General features: G+C 37.8%; 1 pseudogene; it reads right to left on the reverse strand.

Annotated features, from left to right (window-relative positions):
- Window positions 1–550: 550 nt before the first annotated feature.
- Window positions 551–1,580, reverse strand: LOC138071647 (annexin A2 pseudogene; annotated as a pseudogene).
- Window positions 1,581–16,645: the final 15,065 nt, after the last annotated feature.

Below are 16,645 nucleotides of genomic sequence, written 5' to 3' on the forward strand. Positions count from 1 at the left end.
TAGGGAATTTCCTGACAGTCCAGTGGATAGAACTCTGTACTTCCTCTGCAGGGGGCATAGGTTTAATCCCTGGTCAGGGAACTAAGATCCTATAAGCCACAGAGTATGGCCAATAAAAAAAAATGGGGACAGTGGAACAATAATAATATCTATATCATGGAGTTGTGAGAATTGAGTGGTCTACAATATGTCTGGCACATAAATAGGTGTTTCTTATTATGGTACTTCTGTAATAATGGTGTTGCAGGTGAATTTTAACATGGAAAGGTACTTGGAATATATTTGGGTTTTGTTTTGCTTCTGTTTACCATGCAGTACAAAAGAGGCAAACAAAGTGTTTTATATCATAGATTTTACTTCTGACTCCTTTGAATGTTCATTTCTTTGACTAAAAGGAGAGACTTGCTTGGAAAACCAGGAGTGCTTAGGCAGGGTGGGGGAAAAGGCAGTGCTAACGTCATCCTCACAGGGGGATTGTTAATAGCAAACTGATTTTGTAGAACTGTCAGCTGGAAGCACAGACAGCCCACTTCTGGACACTTGTTCCATGTCAGGCATCACCCCTACAACTCAGGCAAAGCAACACTTCCTGGTAGTCACTCTTGCTAGCCTCCTGAATGTTGTAGTACAGGGCCCCACCGCACTTTCCCTTAAATTCAGACCCAATTTTTAATGTGTCCCCTTCCTTCACTGCAGGATACCATGATTCTAATTAGGACCTTATCGTGAGTTCCCTTGCCCTTCATGGAGTTGTACAGTCAGTCAGCAAAACACAAAGGCTTCTTGTTTAAATATACTGGACCAGATTCAGGAAAGCGTTTTCCTTTGACCTCCTTCTTGATCATAAGGGCTATAGCTCTTGTACCTTTCAAATACTTTCTGGAGGTGACACTTGATGCTGATCTACTTGGGGACATCAGTTCCTTTCCTGCTCATTCCTGCATTATAGAGATCTCAGTTATCTTGGGCCAGTCAGTTCATAGTCAATGACAGAGCCATCCTCTGCTCTTCTACCCTTTTCAAGGGCAACAGTCAGCTTGCAAAAGTTGCCAGATGTATCAAAAATAATGTCATTCTCCAGAGCAGTCTTATACATTTCCTTGTAGACTGTTTATTTGCTGCAGCTCTTGTACATTTCCTTGTAGACTTTTTTTTTTTGCTCCAGCTCCTGGTTGGTCCTTGAGGAGGAGATTTCAATGAGAGTTTTCATCAGTCACCAGCCCCTTCACAGAGGGGCCATTGAGCTTGGAATCCTTGTACTGAGCAGGTGTTTTCAGAAGGCCCCAAATCACCTTCTCCAGGTGGCTGGACAAGTCTGACTTCACTGCTGATGCAAGTCCCTTTTTGGTCCTTTTCTGACAGGCAAAAGTAATATGCCTCTGTTCCTTGCTGTAGATGGTCAAATTGTTGATGATGTTGACTTCAACCACATCTTTAGTCCTAGTGGCCATTTCAGTGTTCAGAACATCCCACTCAGCATCAAAGTTGGTATATGCTTTGACTAACATGTATGCATTTGAGGGTGTATAGTGGTCACCTTCTAAATTGCACTTGCACAGAATTTAATGAACAGTAGACATTTTGATAGAACCCAGACCAGGAGCTAAGAGCTCAGGTGCTCCAGATGCAGAGCTGGCATGTGTTATTAGAAAAAATAAAAAACTCAAACTGGAAAATAGTATCTGGAAAAATAATCACTGAAATATTTACTATGGCCATTTCTGGATAGTGGGTGATGCTTTTGTCCCTCATTAATTATGTTTTATACTGAGCATGTATTGATTGTTTCATAATGAGAAAAAAGTGAGTTAATTTCTGTTGAAAAAAATTAAAGATCAGGATTAGTAGGTTGTGAATCTGCTTAGTATGATGTTGTAATTACGGATTTGTGTCACTATACACTTACCTGAACTCACAATGTATAACACCAAGAGTGAACTCTAATATAAGTTATGACTTTTGGTTGATGATGTGTCAATGTCATTGAACCTTGGCTGTTTCCTCCACCTTCTAGAAAATAATAAGAAAAAAAGCTGATTTCAGAACTATCTTAAACAAAATATAATTGGTGAGGTAGGGCAGGAGGAGAAGGGGGTGACAGAAGATGAGATGGGTGGATGGCATCCTTGAGTCAATGGATATGAGTTTGAGCAAGCTCTGGAAGTTGGCGATGGACAGGGAAGCCTGTCATGCTGTCCCATGAGGTCCCAAAGAGTCAGACACAACTGAGCGACTGAACAATATCTCCTTTAAAGTCATAAGACAAATTTTAAAACCTGATAAAAATTCAGACTATCTGCTTCATAAGAACACTTGTTTATCGAACACACATTTTCTGAGTACTCATTCTTTTCCCCCATCCCACCAGCAACCTGCTCCTCTTATTGCCTTTCTTGGCCACTATCTATCTATAGTTTCAGCTGGAACTCTCAGGCCAGTCTTTAGTTCCTTTTACTTTCTTATCATTTCTCCAATCTGCCTCCTTATCTTTATCCCTCTGTTTCGGTCAAACCCTTGTTATCTTTTGCCTGGTCCATGACCCTGCTTCTAGTCCCTTTTCCCTCCACCGTCAATTTGTTCTGCATTCACTGCTAGGGTTGACTTTTCTAAAACAGATATGATCTTCTTGTCTAAAATACCCTTGAGGTTTAAGAACTCAGAGAGACCTATTCTTTAGGTTTCCTATTGGGCTCAAAGGCTAAAGTCCAAAAACAACAACCTGGATTCAACCAAATTTCTCCCTCAAGTTTACCTCCTGTCATGCTCTACCATATGCCAAGTTTCAGCCACCCTGAGCCTCTCTGTTTCCCAAACATGCCTCTCTGCCTGAGCATCTCTTTCCACTCCCAGAAATAGCCTTCTTTCTCTTCTCTATCTAATGAATTCCTGCGCTCTTCTGTGAAGCCAGCCCCAACACCCTAGGCAGAATTATTTTCTTTGTCCTTTGAACTCCTACGAATCCTAACTTGTCCTGGAACTTACCTGTGGCCTAGTTCTCCCAACCTAGACTTTGAATTTTTCAAAGACAGGAAAATGTCTTATTAATCTTTGGATCCTCAGGGCCTAGTACAGGGCTTTCGCATATGGTAGATGCTCATTAAACATGTTTAAATGCACAATTCAATGTGATCTTAAGATATAATGTGAATGAATGATATGTTATATTCATTATCTAGCATCATCTAGCATTTCAAGAGCCAATCAGGCTACAGATGGAATGGATAAATGAATTCTAAACATAATTCTCAAGCCTTATTTTCACACAGTTTACATCTCTCTATTCTTTCATCTCCCTCTTGTATGGTTCTTCATAAGCTTTGAGAAAAGACCAAAAAGGAGAAAATAGTCCTGCAAAAGACAAAGGGCCAAGACCAGCAGTCTCCAAACTTTTTGGCACCAAGGACAGATTTCGTGGAAGACAATTTTTCCATAGACATGGGTGGGGGTGATGGAGTGGGGTGTGAATGGTTCAGGCTGCAATGCAAGAGATGGGGAGTAGAAGATGAAGCTTCACTCACACACCTCCTGCTGTGCAGCCCACTTCCTAAAAGGCTACGGACCACTATAGGTTGGGGACCCCTGGCCCAGACAAGTATCCAAACAAGCAAGAGTAAAATGTGCTGAATTCCTTGAACGTGATTACCCTTCAGTTCAGTTCAGTTCAGTCGCTCAGTCGTGTCCGATTCTTTGCGACCCCATGAATTGCAGCACGCCAGGCCTCCCTGTCCATCACCAACTCCCGGAGTTCACTCAGACTCACGTCCATCGAGTCGGTGATGACATCCAGCCATCTCATCCTCTGTCGTCCCCTTCTCCTCCTGCCCTCAATCCCTCCCAGCATCAGGGTCTTTTCCAATGAGTCAACTCTTCACATGAGATGGCCAAAGTATTGGAGTTTCAGCTTCAGTGTCAGTCCTTCCAATGAACACCCAGGACTGATCTCCTTTAGGATGGACTGGTTGGATCTCCTTGCAGGCCAACGGACTCTCAAGAGTCTTCTCCAACACCACAGTTCAAAAGCATTGATTCTTTGGTGCTCAGCTTTCTTCACAGTCCAACTCTCACATCCATACATGACCACTGGAAAAACCGTTGCCTTGACTAGATGGACCTTTGTTGGCAAAGTAATATCTCTGCTTTTGAATATGCTATCTAGGTTGGTCATAACTTTCCTTCCAAGGAGTAAGCGTCTTTTAATTTCATGGCTGCAATCACCATCTGCAGTGATTTTAGAGCCCCAAAAAATAAAGTCTGGCACTGTTTCCCCTGTTTCCCCATCTATTTCCCATGAAGTGATGGGACCAGATGCCATGATCTTCGTTTTCTGAATGTTGAGTTTTAAGCCAACTTTTTCACTCTCCTCTTTCACTTTCATCAAGAGGCTTTTTAGTTCCTCTTCACTTTCTGCCATAAGGGTGGTGTCATCTGCATATCTGAGGTTATTGATATTTCTCCCAGCAATCTTGATTCCAGCTTGTGCTTCTTCCAGTCCAGCATTTCTCATGATGTACTCTGCATATAAGTTAAATAAGCAGGGTGACAATATACAGCCTTGATGTACTCCTTTTCCTATTTGGAACCAGTCTGTTGTTCCATGTCCAACTGTTGCTTCTTGACCTGCATGTAGGTTTCTCAGGAGGCAGGTCAGGTGGTCTGGTATTCCCATCTCTTTCAGAATTTTCCACAGTTTATTGTGGTCCACACAGTCAAAGGCTTTGGCATAGTCAACAAAGCAGAAATAGATGTTTTTCTGGAACTCTCTTGCTTTTGCGGTGATCCAGCAGATGTTGGCAATTTGATCTCTGGTTCCTCTGCCTTTTCTAAAACCAGCTTGAACATCTGGAAGTTCACGGTTCACTTACTGCTGAAGCCTGGCTTGGAGAATTTTGAGCATTACTTTACTAGCGTGTGAGATGAGTGCAATTGTGTGGTAGTTTGAGCATTCTTTGGCATTGCCTTTCTTTGGGATTGGAATGAAAACTGACCTTTTCCAGTCCTGTGGCCACTGCTGAGTTTTCCAAATTTGCTGGCATATTGAGTACAGCACTTTCACAGAATCATCTTTTAGGATTTGAAATAGCTCAACTGGAATTCCATCACCTCCACTAGCTTTGTTCATAGTGATGGTTTCTAAGGCCCACTTGACTTCACATTCCAGCATGTCTGGCTCTAGGTGAGTGATTGCCCTTAATCATTCTTTATTATGAAAGTTCAGTTTCCCCAGCTAGATTCCAAGATGTTTGGAGTTATTTTGTTTCTTTCTTTATTATGCTTATTAAGTCATTGTTGTTGTTGTTTAGTTGCTAAGTCATGTCTGACTCTTGGGCTTCCCTGGTGGCTCAGCAGGTAAAGAATGGCCTGCAAAGCAGGAGACACAGCTGATGTGGGTTCAATCCCTGGGTTGGGAAGATCCCCTGGAGGAGGACATGGAAACTCATTCCAGTATTCTTGCCTGGAAAATCCCATGGACAGAGGAGCCTGGCAGGCTTTAAGAATACTGGAGTGGGTTGCCATTTCCTTCTCCAGGGGATCTTCCTGACTCAGGGATCAAACCTGTGTCTCCTGCCTTGCAGGCGGATTCTTCACCACTGAGCCACCAGGGAAGCTCATGCTTATTAAAGTAGCTACTGATTTAATGACCATTTCAATTTTTTCTGGGTAATGGCTATCACTAAGTTTTGATAATGAGCTAAAACTGGCAAGGAAAAATGAAGTGATTTTAAGATCTTCGAGCCTTGAGAGGGGAAAGCTAGAGATAAATGTTCTATTGATGTTCTCCTGCCCTGTATTTATGTTAATTGTTATTTTGTTCTGTTATGATATATAGAGATTTTCAATTAGTATAATTTCAGACGATTCAATTGGACTTTTTATTTTTTAAATCTTTAAATTTAATTAGTGCTATTGATAGCATGCATCAGGCACTCAAGAAATACTTTAGGCCATTCAACATTGACTTAATGTTTAGAAATAATCAGAAACATTAAAGAAAACTTGACTTTTATCTTTAAAATTTCAGTTTGTGCCATCTTCTCCCGGTCATGCTTCCATCAGTCACCTCCATCAAATCAAACAGGTAGGAAGTTTTGAAAAGCTGACAGCTGTTCATTAAAAAAAGTAAATTTTGTTTTTCTTTTAAAAATACCTATGGTCAAATAATTCTAAGTGAGGTCACAAGTGATTAAATTTTTAATTCCATGAATGGTTTTTTTAAAAAAAAGCAAAAACATCAGAATCCAAAACAACTAAGGAGACCTCTATTTGTTTGGGTTATTAACTATTTTAACAAATTGATAGTTTCCTGAAATACTGCATACTCTTTTACCTTGAATCTAGCTTCTTCAAGGGATCTCAAAGATGGTGAATGCTATATATGGAAATTAATTTTCAAGTTCATAATAGTCATAGTTTATCATAGTTTTCTTAATCCCAGATGCAGAAATTTTTTGACACATTTAATGATCTTTATGCTATCATTTTGTGTTCACTTCTCAGTGATCTGAGTTCAGGGGCACATTCTATCTGTCTTATGTTGTATGTGTGTGTGTCTAATAGTAAAAGCGTAATACAGAATTAAATCTTTGATTTTTCCAAGGCTTAGCCACAGAATTAAAAAGATTAAATCACCATTCCTCCAGGAGTGGTGGGATTTTTTTTTTTTCACCCAACTACAAGCAAACTTTTGTTCAAGTAGGGGAGCTTAACTGTTATTAAGCACTTATTATTCACTTAGCACTATAATAGGTCCCATCTGTGGGCTCATTTCATCCTACAAGAAACTTACAAGGTCAGAAACCAAAGATGTTCAGCATTAACAAATATCAAGCCAAGACTTAGCCCCAAATTACTGAATTCTTTTACAGCTACTCTCACCAAATTCCAGTGGCACAAAACCCAGACTGTCCTGTAACCCTAGGTTTTATTTCTCCAGCTCCTGCTTCCTCTCCCTCTCTCTCCCGCACCATGGCTTCCATAGGCCCCACTTATCATCCACTAGCAAGAAAGTATGGTTTAAAGGATTCTTTTACTTTTTAATGAGTAAGATATTTGTCTGCTGTTTGTCTTTATGAGTATGTAGCCATTTAAGACATTCTTAATGAAAGAACCTAAAGCTAGTAGCTAAAGTGACCTCTGGTTTATTTGTGCAGTTTTCTTTTCTTCCCCTAAGTTAGACCAGATATTTTAAAATTGATTATATATTTCTATCTGATTATGAAGTTTGAAAATCAGGACTAATTTAACTGGTTATTAATATAAACTGTAAAGCAACTTACTTCTATAGTGGCAGAATATATATGATAAACATTTAAAATGAAACACCAGTGGTGATCATTTTTGTAATATACAGAAATATTGAATTGCTGTATTGTACACCTGGAACTAACATAGCATTGTAGGTCAATTATACTTCAGTAAAAAATAAATTAAAATTTCTAAAATTTAAATCAAATTATAAAACTAAAATTAAAACTAAAATAAAATGGAGCACAAGTAGAAAATGAATGAAATGGGAAAATAGAAACAACATTAACTTTCAATCTGGGTGCTGACTGAGTGGAAAATTAAGGCTTATTTTCAGCAGTTTAATGGTCTGATAAATATCTTAAGCTGCATATTTCTTTACATGTATTCTTTAACCATGACTTCTTTTTAGCTATTAAACTTAGCCTTTTAGGTACAGAACAGAAATGTGTATTTCTTGCCTCATTACATTTTGAACTTTCACTCTGACATTAACAAAGGCAATTATTTAATTTAATTTCATTTTTTAGTAAAATGGGGGAACTAATAGTAGCTACGTTATAGGATTATTGTGAGGATGAAAAGATTTAATATATGTGTGGTGCTTGGCACACCACATTAAAAGTTGTTTAATGGAAATTTAAAAACACACAAAAAAGAACCTCCATGTATTCAGTATACAGCTTTAACTATTGATTATATTTTGTACATCATTTTTCAACTATCCCCTTTTATTTTGGGGGTAGGAGGGTGCTTTATATTGTAAAGTAATTAACCTCCAATTAAAATAAATAAATTTATATTTTAAAAAATAAATAAAAAATAAAGTATATCTCTGATATCTTTTTAACCTTAAATACTCTGTATGAATCTGAGGATGTTTTATTTCACATAAACACAATGCCATCATCACATCTAACAGAGTTATTCTTTAATTTTATCGAGTAACAAGTCCATGTTAAATTTTCCTGATTCTCAAAAAAATGCCTTTTTCAGTGATTCAAACATGTTCCAGCATGATCTTTTAGGTCACTTTTATTTAAAACAGCCTTCCTCTCCTGATTTTGTTCCATGCCACTTATTTACTGAAGAAACAGGCCATTTGTCTTGTGAAAAGCCCCACATTTTGATTCTGTTTCCAGGTGACAGTGTTTCATATACTCTTTTATTCCTTGTATTTCCTACAAACTGATTTGATTATACTTGCATTTATTTTAAAATAAGCACACAGCCCCAAGTTAATATTAGGTTCTGGGTCAACATTTAAGTAAGGGTATGGTTTAAGTTACCGTTTTCCTACTGGGCAGTTAATGGACAATTTCTCCTTGATTCTAGTTGTTAGTTGTTTTCTATGCATTAGAGAGCTTGAGAACATCAAGTGAGAAATTAATTTTCTTTTTTTTCAGCTCTGAGATATAATTGACATATAACATTGTATAAGCATAAGGTCTATAATAATTTGATATATATTGTATATATATATATTATATATATATTGCAAGCCTGTCAGTCCTAAAGGAAATCAACCCTGAATATTCATTGGAAGGATGATGCTGAAGATGAAGCTCTGGTACTTTGGCCACCTGATGTGAAGAGCTGACTCATTGGAAAGACCCTGATGGTGGGAAAGATGGAAGGCAAAAGGAGAAGGGGGTGGCAGAGGGATGAGATGGTTAGATAGCATCACTGACTCAATGGACATGACTTTAAGCAAATTCCAGGAGATAGCGGAGGACAGACAAGCCTGGTATGCTGTAGCCCATGGCGTCACAAAGAGTTGGACGTGACTTAGAGACTGAGTAACAACAAAGCAATGGCATTAGATTTCTGTGATTTGGTTTTGAGTTTTCCTTGGAACCTGCAAAATACCTACTGTCTCTAACTTCTCTAAGGGAATAGCTTAACTTGTTTTAAAGAAACTTAATTTGATCTTAGTTTGCAAATTGTTTTATTCTTTCAATAAGAATTCATTGAGGAATGTGCCACTGGGCAACTAAAATCTCTCAGGCATACTCTCCTTCAGAGAGCAAAAATGGGTGACTATTTTCTTTTTAGATACTAAGGGACTGAAAACCAACTTCAGTGCTCAAGTGCAGCAAATCTCCTTAACCTAGGTTTCTACCATACAGTACTCTTTGCCCTTGACAGTTACATAGCTTTTGACCTTTTATCCTTATTTTAACAATCTTATTTTATTATAAACTATCTCATATCCATTTTAGAAATTGGCAAGATATAAATATTAGAAGTGTCAACCCACTTTTACTAACGATCCTAAAATAGTTGATGTTGGGGAATGCTCCAACTTTCAATAGGAAAAACAATAAGCAAAATTCTGTCCTACTTCTGGGAAAACGTGCTCTTTACTTGTGAATTGAGTGAATTACAAAATACTTCGAGCTTCTCAGTATACAAAATCATCTAAATAAATGTTAAATGGAAGAACTATACTAACAATTACATTTTGTTGAAAATGTGATTCCATTGTTTAAAAGACTGATTAACTTCTTAAACTTCCTTTCCCAGTTTCCCTCATTTTCCATAATGGCATCAAAATAGTCTCCCAGTTTTAAGACTCAGAGCTATAGGTTCATCTTCAGTTCTTCCTTATTTTTCTACTATATCCTATTAAGCATCTAATCCTATTTCTTCCTTGACAATACCTTCTCTGTTCCCATTACTACTTTCTTCTGTCCCTTGGGTCTAGATTACAGTAATAATATTCTAATTATATTCTAATAGATTTCCTACCTCTGCTAGTTTAATCTGACTTCCACAATCAACACCAAAGTAGGTTTTTAAAAAAAATCAACATTATTTCACCTTTTTCTCTCCTCTGTAAAAAGTTAGAATGGCTTCCCATTACCTTTTGAGTGCTAATAAGAAGAGATAGGCTGTATTGAGCACTTACTATGTGGCAGACATTTTAACAGGAACTGTACAACCACCTCATTATCCTTATTATTATTATTATCATCTTCATAGGATCAAGAAACTGGGGCTCAGGTTAAGCGTTTGCCAAAGGTCACACAGATAGTAAGTTATAGAGCTGGGATTTGACTCAGTTCTGTTTGTCTCCAGAATCTGTGGTCCTAACAACTATGCTATTCTGCCCAAACTCGTTAAATTCAAAATCTTCGATTATTTAAGATTCTTTAAATCTGATGCTCTCTTACCACTCCAGGTTTCTTTCTTGTTTATAGTGCAAATTCTTTTCCAGCCAAGCTAGTCTCACTATTCTCCAACCTGCATATTCTTTCTTTCCTCTAAACTTTTGTTCATATAATTCCTTCTGCTTTTTGGTATCACATCCAAAAAATCATTGCCAAATGGCACAAAGATTTTGCCCTATTTTTTATCATTTGTTACTTATGCTTTTGGTGTCATATCCAAAAGATCATTGCCAAGTCCAACGACACGAAGCTTTTGCCCTGTTTTCTTCAAAGAGTTTTATAGTTTTACGTTTAGGCCTTTGGTCCATTTTGAGTTAATTTTTGTATATAGTGTAAGAAAGAGTTCAACTTCATTCTTTTGTATGTGGATGTTCAGTTTTCCAAGCATTATTTACTGAAAAGATCATTCTTTCCCTTTTTGAATGGTGTTGGCATCCTTGTTGAAAATCAATTGACCATATATACAAGGGATTATTTTTAGGCTCTCTCTCTTCTATTCCATTGGTCTGTATGCCTCTCCTTATGCCAGAACCACACTATTTTAATTACTGTAGCTTTGTGTAGTGAGTTTTGAAATCAGGTAATGTGAGTCCTCCAAAGTTTAGTCTTTTTTCTCAAGATCATTTTTATATTTCTGCAAAAAATGCCATTGAGGTTTTGATAGGCATTACCTTGCATCTGTAGATCACTTTGGGTAGTATTGCCTTTTTAACAGTATTATCTTTTAATCCACAAACACAGGATGTCTTTCCATATGTGGGTTATTTATGTGAAAAACACACACTATAAAAAGGTCAAACAATATGGTAAAGTACAGAGAAAGACATTAAAAGACTCTTGCTCCTTGGAAGAAAAGCTATGACCAGCCTAGACAGCGTATTAAAAAGTAGAGACATTACTTTGCCAACAAAGGTCCATTTAGTCAAAGCTATGGTTTTTCTGGTAGTCATGTATGGATGTGAGAGTTGAACCATAAAAAAGACTGAATGCCAAAGAACTGATGCTTTTGAACTGTGATATTGGAGAAGACTCTTCAAAGTCCCTTGGACTGCAAGGAGATCAAACCAGTCAATCCTAAAGGAAATCAGTCCTGAATATTCATTAGAAGGACTGATGCTGAAGCTGAAGCTCCAGTACTTTGGCCACCTGATGCAAAGAGCTGACTCATTAGAAAAGACCCTGATGCTGGGGAAGATTGAAGGCAGGAGGAGAAGGGGACGACAGAGGATGAGATGGTTGGATGGCATCACTGATTCAATGGATATGGGTTTGAGCAAGCTCTGGGATATGGTGAAAGACAGGGAAGCCTGGCGTGCTTCAGTCCATGGGGTCGCAAAGAGTCAGACGTGACTTAGTGACTGAACAACAACAACAGAGAAAGAAAGAACAAATTGCTACGAACCTCACTACACATTGATAAGGACTGCTAACTTTTGGGAGAAGGCGATGGCACCCCACTCCAGTACTCTTGCCTGAAAACTTCCATGGATGGAGGAGCCTGGTGGGCTGCAGTCCATGGGGTCGCTAGGAGTCGGACACGACTGAGCAACTTCACTTTCATGCATTGGAGAAGGAAATGGCAACCCACTCCAGTGTTCTTGCCTGGAGAATCCCAGGGACGGGGGAGCCTGGTGGGCTGACGTCTATGGGGTCTCACAGAGTCGGACACGACTGAAGCGACTTAGCAGCAGCAGTAGCAGCAGCTAACTTTTGAGGGAACATCCTTCTGAACACCTCTCATTTAAAATTTTACATAAAAATAATTTGTGGCTTTTTCCTACTTAATATGTAATACATATTTTTCAATGTCAATGACTAGATTTAAATCATGCTTGTACCATCATTTGCTTAAGCAAACCCATGCTGAAAGACATTGAGTTTGTTGGGCTCTGAGTAATATTTATTAATATCATAGTATTAATGGTTGGAAAAATAGTTTGATGTTTGATGTTTTCTCTTTTGAATGAAGAGAGATTAGAAGAGAGAGAGATTAGAAGAGAGGTTAGAATTAGAATCAATTCTAATGAATTGATTAGATGAATTCCAGGGACGGGGGAGCCTGGTGGGCTGCCGTCTCTGGGGTCACACAGAGTCAGACACGACTGAAGTGACTTAGCAGCAGCAGCATAAAGTAACTAATTGTTTGAGAGTGGGGTTCAAAATCAGTGGTTGTCTTATACAAGACCATTGTTTCTGTGGACCAATTTCCTCTCTGTCCAAGTGAGTCTAAAAAAAGTTCAGTTGTGCTGATTGAATGCTTAGATGAAAAAGTTATAAATGATTTTGCCCTTCTATGTAATTTATTAATAATATGTTTGCATTTTAAACCACAGTCAATGGATTTACTGGGAAAATACTGCATTTTTATGCCTGTAACACATATACTCCTACTAACATTTTAATGTACAGCCTTTCATTTAAACATGTTGCATGTTTTAAATGTAGTTACAGTCCTTGCTAACATTTTTAAATGTCCCTGTACATATTATAATTACTCATTTGTGGTAGTTGAGTGAGTTCTTTTCCATGAACATCTTTAGTGTTCTTTTTCATGGGTATTTCAGATAATGACAGAGTAAGAATTTAGCTGATATTTGAGTAGAAGAGATTCTGCTTAGATGTCAGTTTCTAGATTTGGAGATTATTAGGTAGGGAAATGAATTATCAGCAGAAGCAGTGACATCTTATTTTGAGCCCAGACTGCCTTAGATGGGCATCTGTCTCTGATTTAGGAATAAGTCCTGAAGAAAGAGGGCTTCCCAGGTGGCGCTAGTGGTAAAGAACCCACCTGCCAATGCAGGAGATGTAAGAGACGTGGGTTTGATCCGTGGGTCAGGAATATCCCCTGCAGGAGGCCATGGCAACCCACTCCAGTATTCTTGTCTGGAGAATCCTATGGTCAAAAGAGCCTGGTGGGCTCCATAGGGTCACAGAGACATGACTGAAGCAACTTATCACAGCATAGCACCTGAAGAATGAATAGATAACCTCTGGAGGCTGTCATTTTTCATGTTTTGGTACTAAAACAATTTTTAGAGGCTGTTAGAGTCCTTTAACTAACTCAATTCTAATTACTTTAGGTGTTGGTATGAGTGAGTGAGTAAATCTCCAAGTGTGTTAGAAGGAAGAAAGAAACATGTAATATAACTTTACTTGTGTCTTGGAGAAGAAAAGGGCATATTTTAAAGTCCTGAATTGTGTAGTCCTGATTTTGTCCATGTAAAAAAAAATCTATAAACACTTTTATAGCTGTTTATTTTTGCTGTCCCATTTGTATCTTAGTTTTAACCAAATCTTCTTTGATCCTTTCCTGGACAAGTACTGTAGTTTTTGATAATAAAGCACAGGTCAAATCCAAAGAGAAAGATTGAAATTTAGGATTTGTGTATATATTAAGTATTGCTCAATGATGAGTACCCACATTCTAGGTCTTTTTGGAGGTGTGAGGGAAACCCCTCATCAGGTATGTAGCTCTCTTTCCCAAAAGGCAAAAGTTTCCTTTGCTTATTGAAGTGAATCTTGGGTTCCCCACTTGCTTTAAGATGATGAGAGCTCCATGGTACAACCACTAATGCAGTAAGGATTCCCTTCCCCATGCCATATCTGTCACCTCAGTATTTGATAAGTAAGCAATAGGTGCTACAGTTCACTGCTTTCTGCTTATACAGAAGAACAACGAGGTACAGAAACCATCTTCTGCAAACTGCACTGATTTAATTCCAGCATCTGCAGCAGCTTCTCTCACCGAGGTGACTGGCAAGGTAAGAAAGGAGTGTCTAAAAGTCTGTGTCCCTTGAAATATTTGTAAGACTTAAATGTTTCACTTTTGAGGGATATATTTTGCTATAGTATGTCTGATTCTAAATGACAGTTTTCCCTTCCTTTTTTATTTCTTAAACTATTATCTATGTATTACCAAAGTCACCAACTTTTAGGTACATGATTTGATTAATTTTGGGAATTGTGTACAATCCTGTAACTGTAACCATAATCAAGATGTAGAACAATTTTCACACTCTAAACAGTTTCCTCATGATCTTTTGCACTTGATCTCCTTCCCCACCACCTCCACCTCTGGGAAACCACTGATGTGCTTTCTGAGAAAAGTGGTGGTTTTAAAACCTCTGCTCCAATTCGGTGTTAGCAATGTTTTTCTCCATCACTACAAACTTGTGTGAGATGCACCGGCTTGCCTTCAAGTCCTATTTCTAGTCCTATGCAGTGATTTACAATGCAAGTTTCTATTGTATGAAAATACCAAATTGCTTATAAAACAAGAATCTGAGAAAACTTAAAAGATATTACACTGAGTTCAATCCCTGGCTGGGAAAGTAAGATCCTGCAAGCCACAAGGTACAGACAAAAAAAATATATATAGAGAGAGATCCAGGTTCCATGACAACCGAAAAAGTAATGTCTTCTTAGCTAAATTAAAATGCCATTGTTTTGGTTTATAATTTTGTGTTATTGAAAAGAATCAAGTGACTAAGAACATGTGAGAACATGTGAACATCTGAAGAATCAGTAATTTGTTAACACTGTCTGACATAGTTTTCCCCTGACTCAGCTTGTTCATAAGGATCAGAGTTAACTCTTCAATGAACTTTTAGCAACCATACCCTCTCATTCATCCATGATTTTCACCTGGACTCAAGGCAGGTCAGAGCCAGGACTATGGGTCCTTCTAGCTACAAGTCAGTTTGCTGTCCCTGAGGCTTTCCTGTTTTTACCTACATTTACAGACAAACAATGAAATCATGTATTGTGGGATACTACATAGAGTTCTCTTTTAATGTATATCTTTAGATCTGTTATAATGAAATAGTCACAGCTGATCTTATTCAAATGTTTTCTTATAATGATTATGATCATTTTATTTTAGAAGTCAAAGTGCCGCCAGTACTATTAGATCAAGTGTCCTTGGCCCATTAAAAGGAAAAGGTACTTTTACCTACCAACAGAAATAAGTATAACTTATTATTTTTGTAAGATATCATATAAAATCAAGTATGATACATAAATTCATTTAAAAGGATTTATTCATTTAAAATATATTTGATAAATTACTAGAGGCCATTTGTCTTACTTAAGTGAAACTATATATAAAGACATTTTGAGAGCTATCAAGTGCCATATAAATGTGAATTGAAAAATTCAATTCCAGTTTAGTCAACTAGTTGCCTTAAATACCTTCTGAAACAAGATGGGGAATGAATAAACAGAGTGAGTCAGTCATCAAGTATTCTGCTGAATCTCAACCCCTGCACTGCCCTGCCACCACATGTACACATTAATATCACATGAATAAGTTGACACAAATTAGATCCACTTACAACACTGAAAAATATATACTAATGTGTATGTCCTTTGATGGTTAACTTGTTTATGTGGGCTATTTTTGGTTAAATATATGGAAAATTACAAACCTACTCAGTAATGAAAGGATAGGGAAAGAACAGCAGTTTTGTGTTTTTTTTAAACTCCTACAGTCCTGGATCCCATTTCTCATCCCTGCCTCACTAAGCTATTTATTTCCTTTTTTTTTCTTGATATAACTACTGAATTATAGGCTTAGTACAAAGTTTAACTATAATAGGGAGGGGGAAATGGATAAATGGGAAAGGACAGTAAACTTAAAAATGTATATTTGTGAAAAATCCGTTAAGATGGGAAAGAAGAAGGAGAAAGAAGAAGAAATGGAAGGAGAAAGGTAAAGGAAGGAGAAGGAGGAACATAAAACTAGAGAGAAGGAAACTGAAATAGACTTCAGTGTTCCATGCATTTGGCATAAATTAGTGGCAGTCTTCCTAACAACATAACAAACTCAGCATGTTCTCATTATGTTCTAAGACTTAGAAGAGAACGGCTCCCCTGGTGGCTCAGCGGTAAAGAATCCACTGGCCAATACAGGAGACATGTGTTCAATCTCTGGGTCAGGAATTTCCCCTGGAGAAGGACGTGGCGACCCACTCCAATATTCTTGCCTGGGAAATCCCATGGACAGAGGAGCCTGGCGGCCTACAGTCCATGGGGTCACGAAAAGGTCAGATACAACTTAGTGACTAAACACACACAATAAGTTATAAACTTGATCATCAGTTTTACTCACATTCAGACCTGGTTATCATGTTAATGTGTAACATTTCCTTCAAAGTCAAGGTTTTAACAATGCAGTTTTCTGTGATTAAATGTTTTCCATAGTATTGAAAAAATATATTTGTTCATTGTAT

This window comes from Capricornis sumatraensis, chromosome X (genome assembly GCF_032405125.1).
Source record: "Capricornis sumatraensis isolate serow.1 chromosome X, serow.2, whole genome shotgun sequence".
Taxonomy (NCBI): domain Eukaryota; kingdom Metazoa; phylum Chordata; class Mammalia; order Artiodactyla; family Bovidae; genus Capricornis; species Capricornis sumatraensis.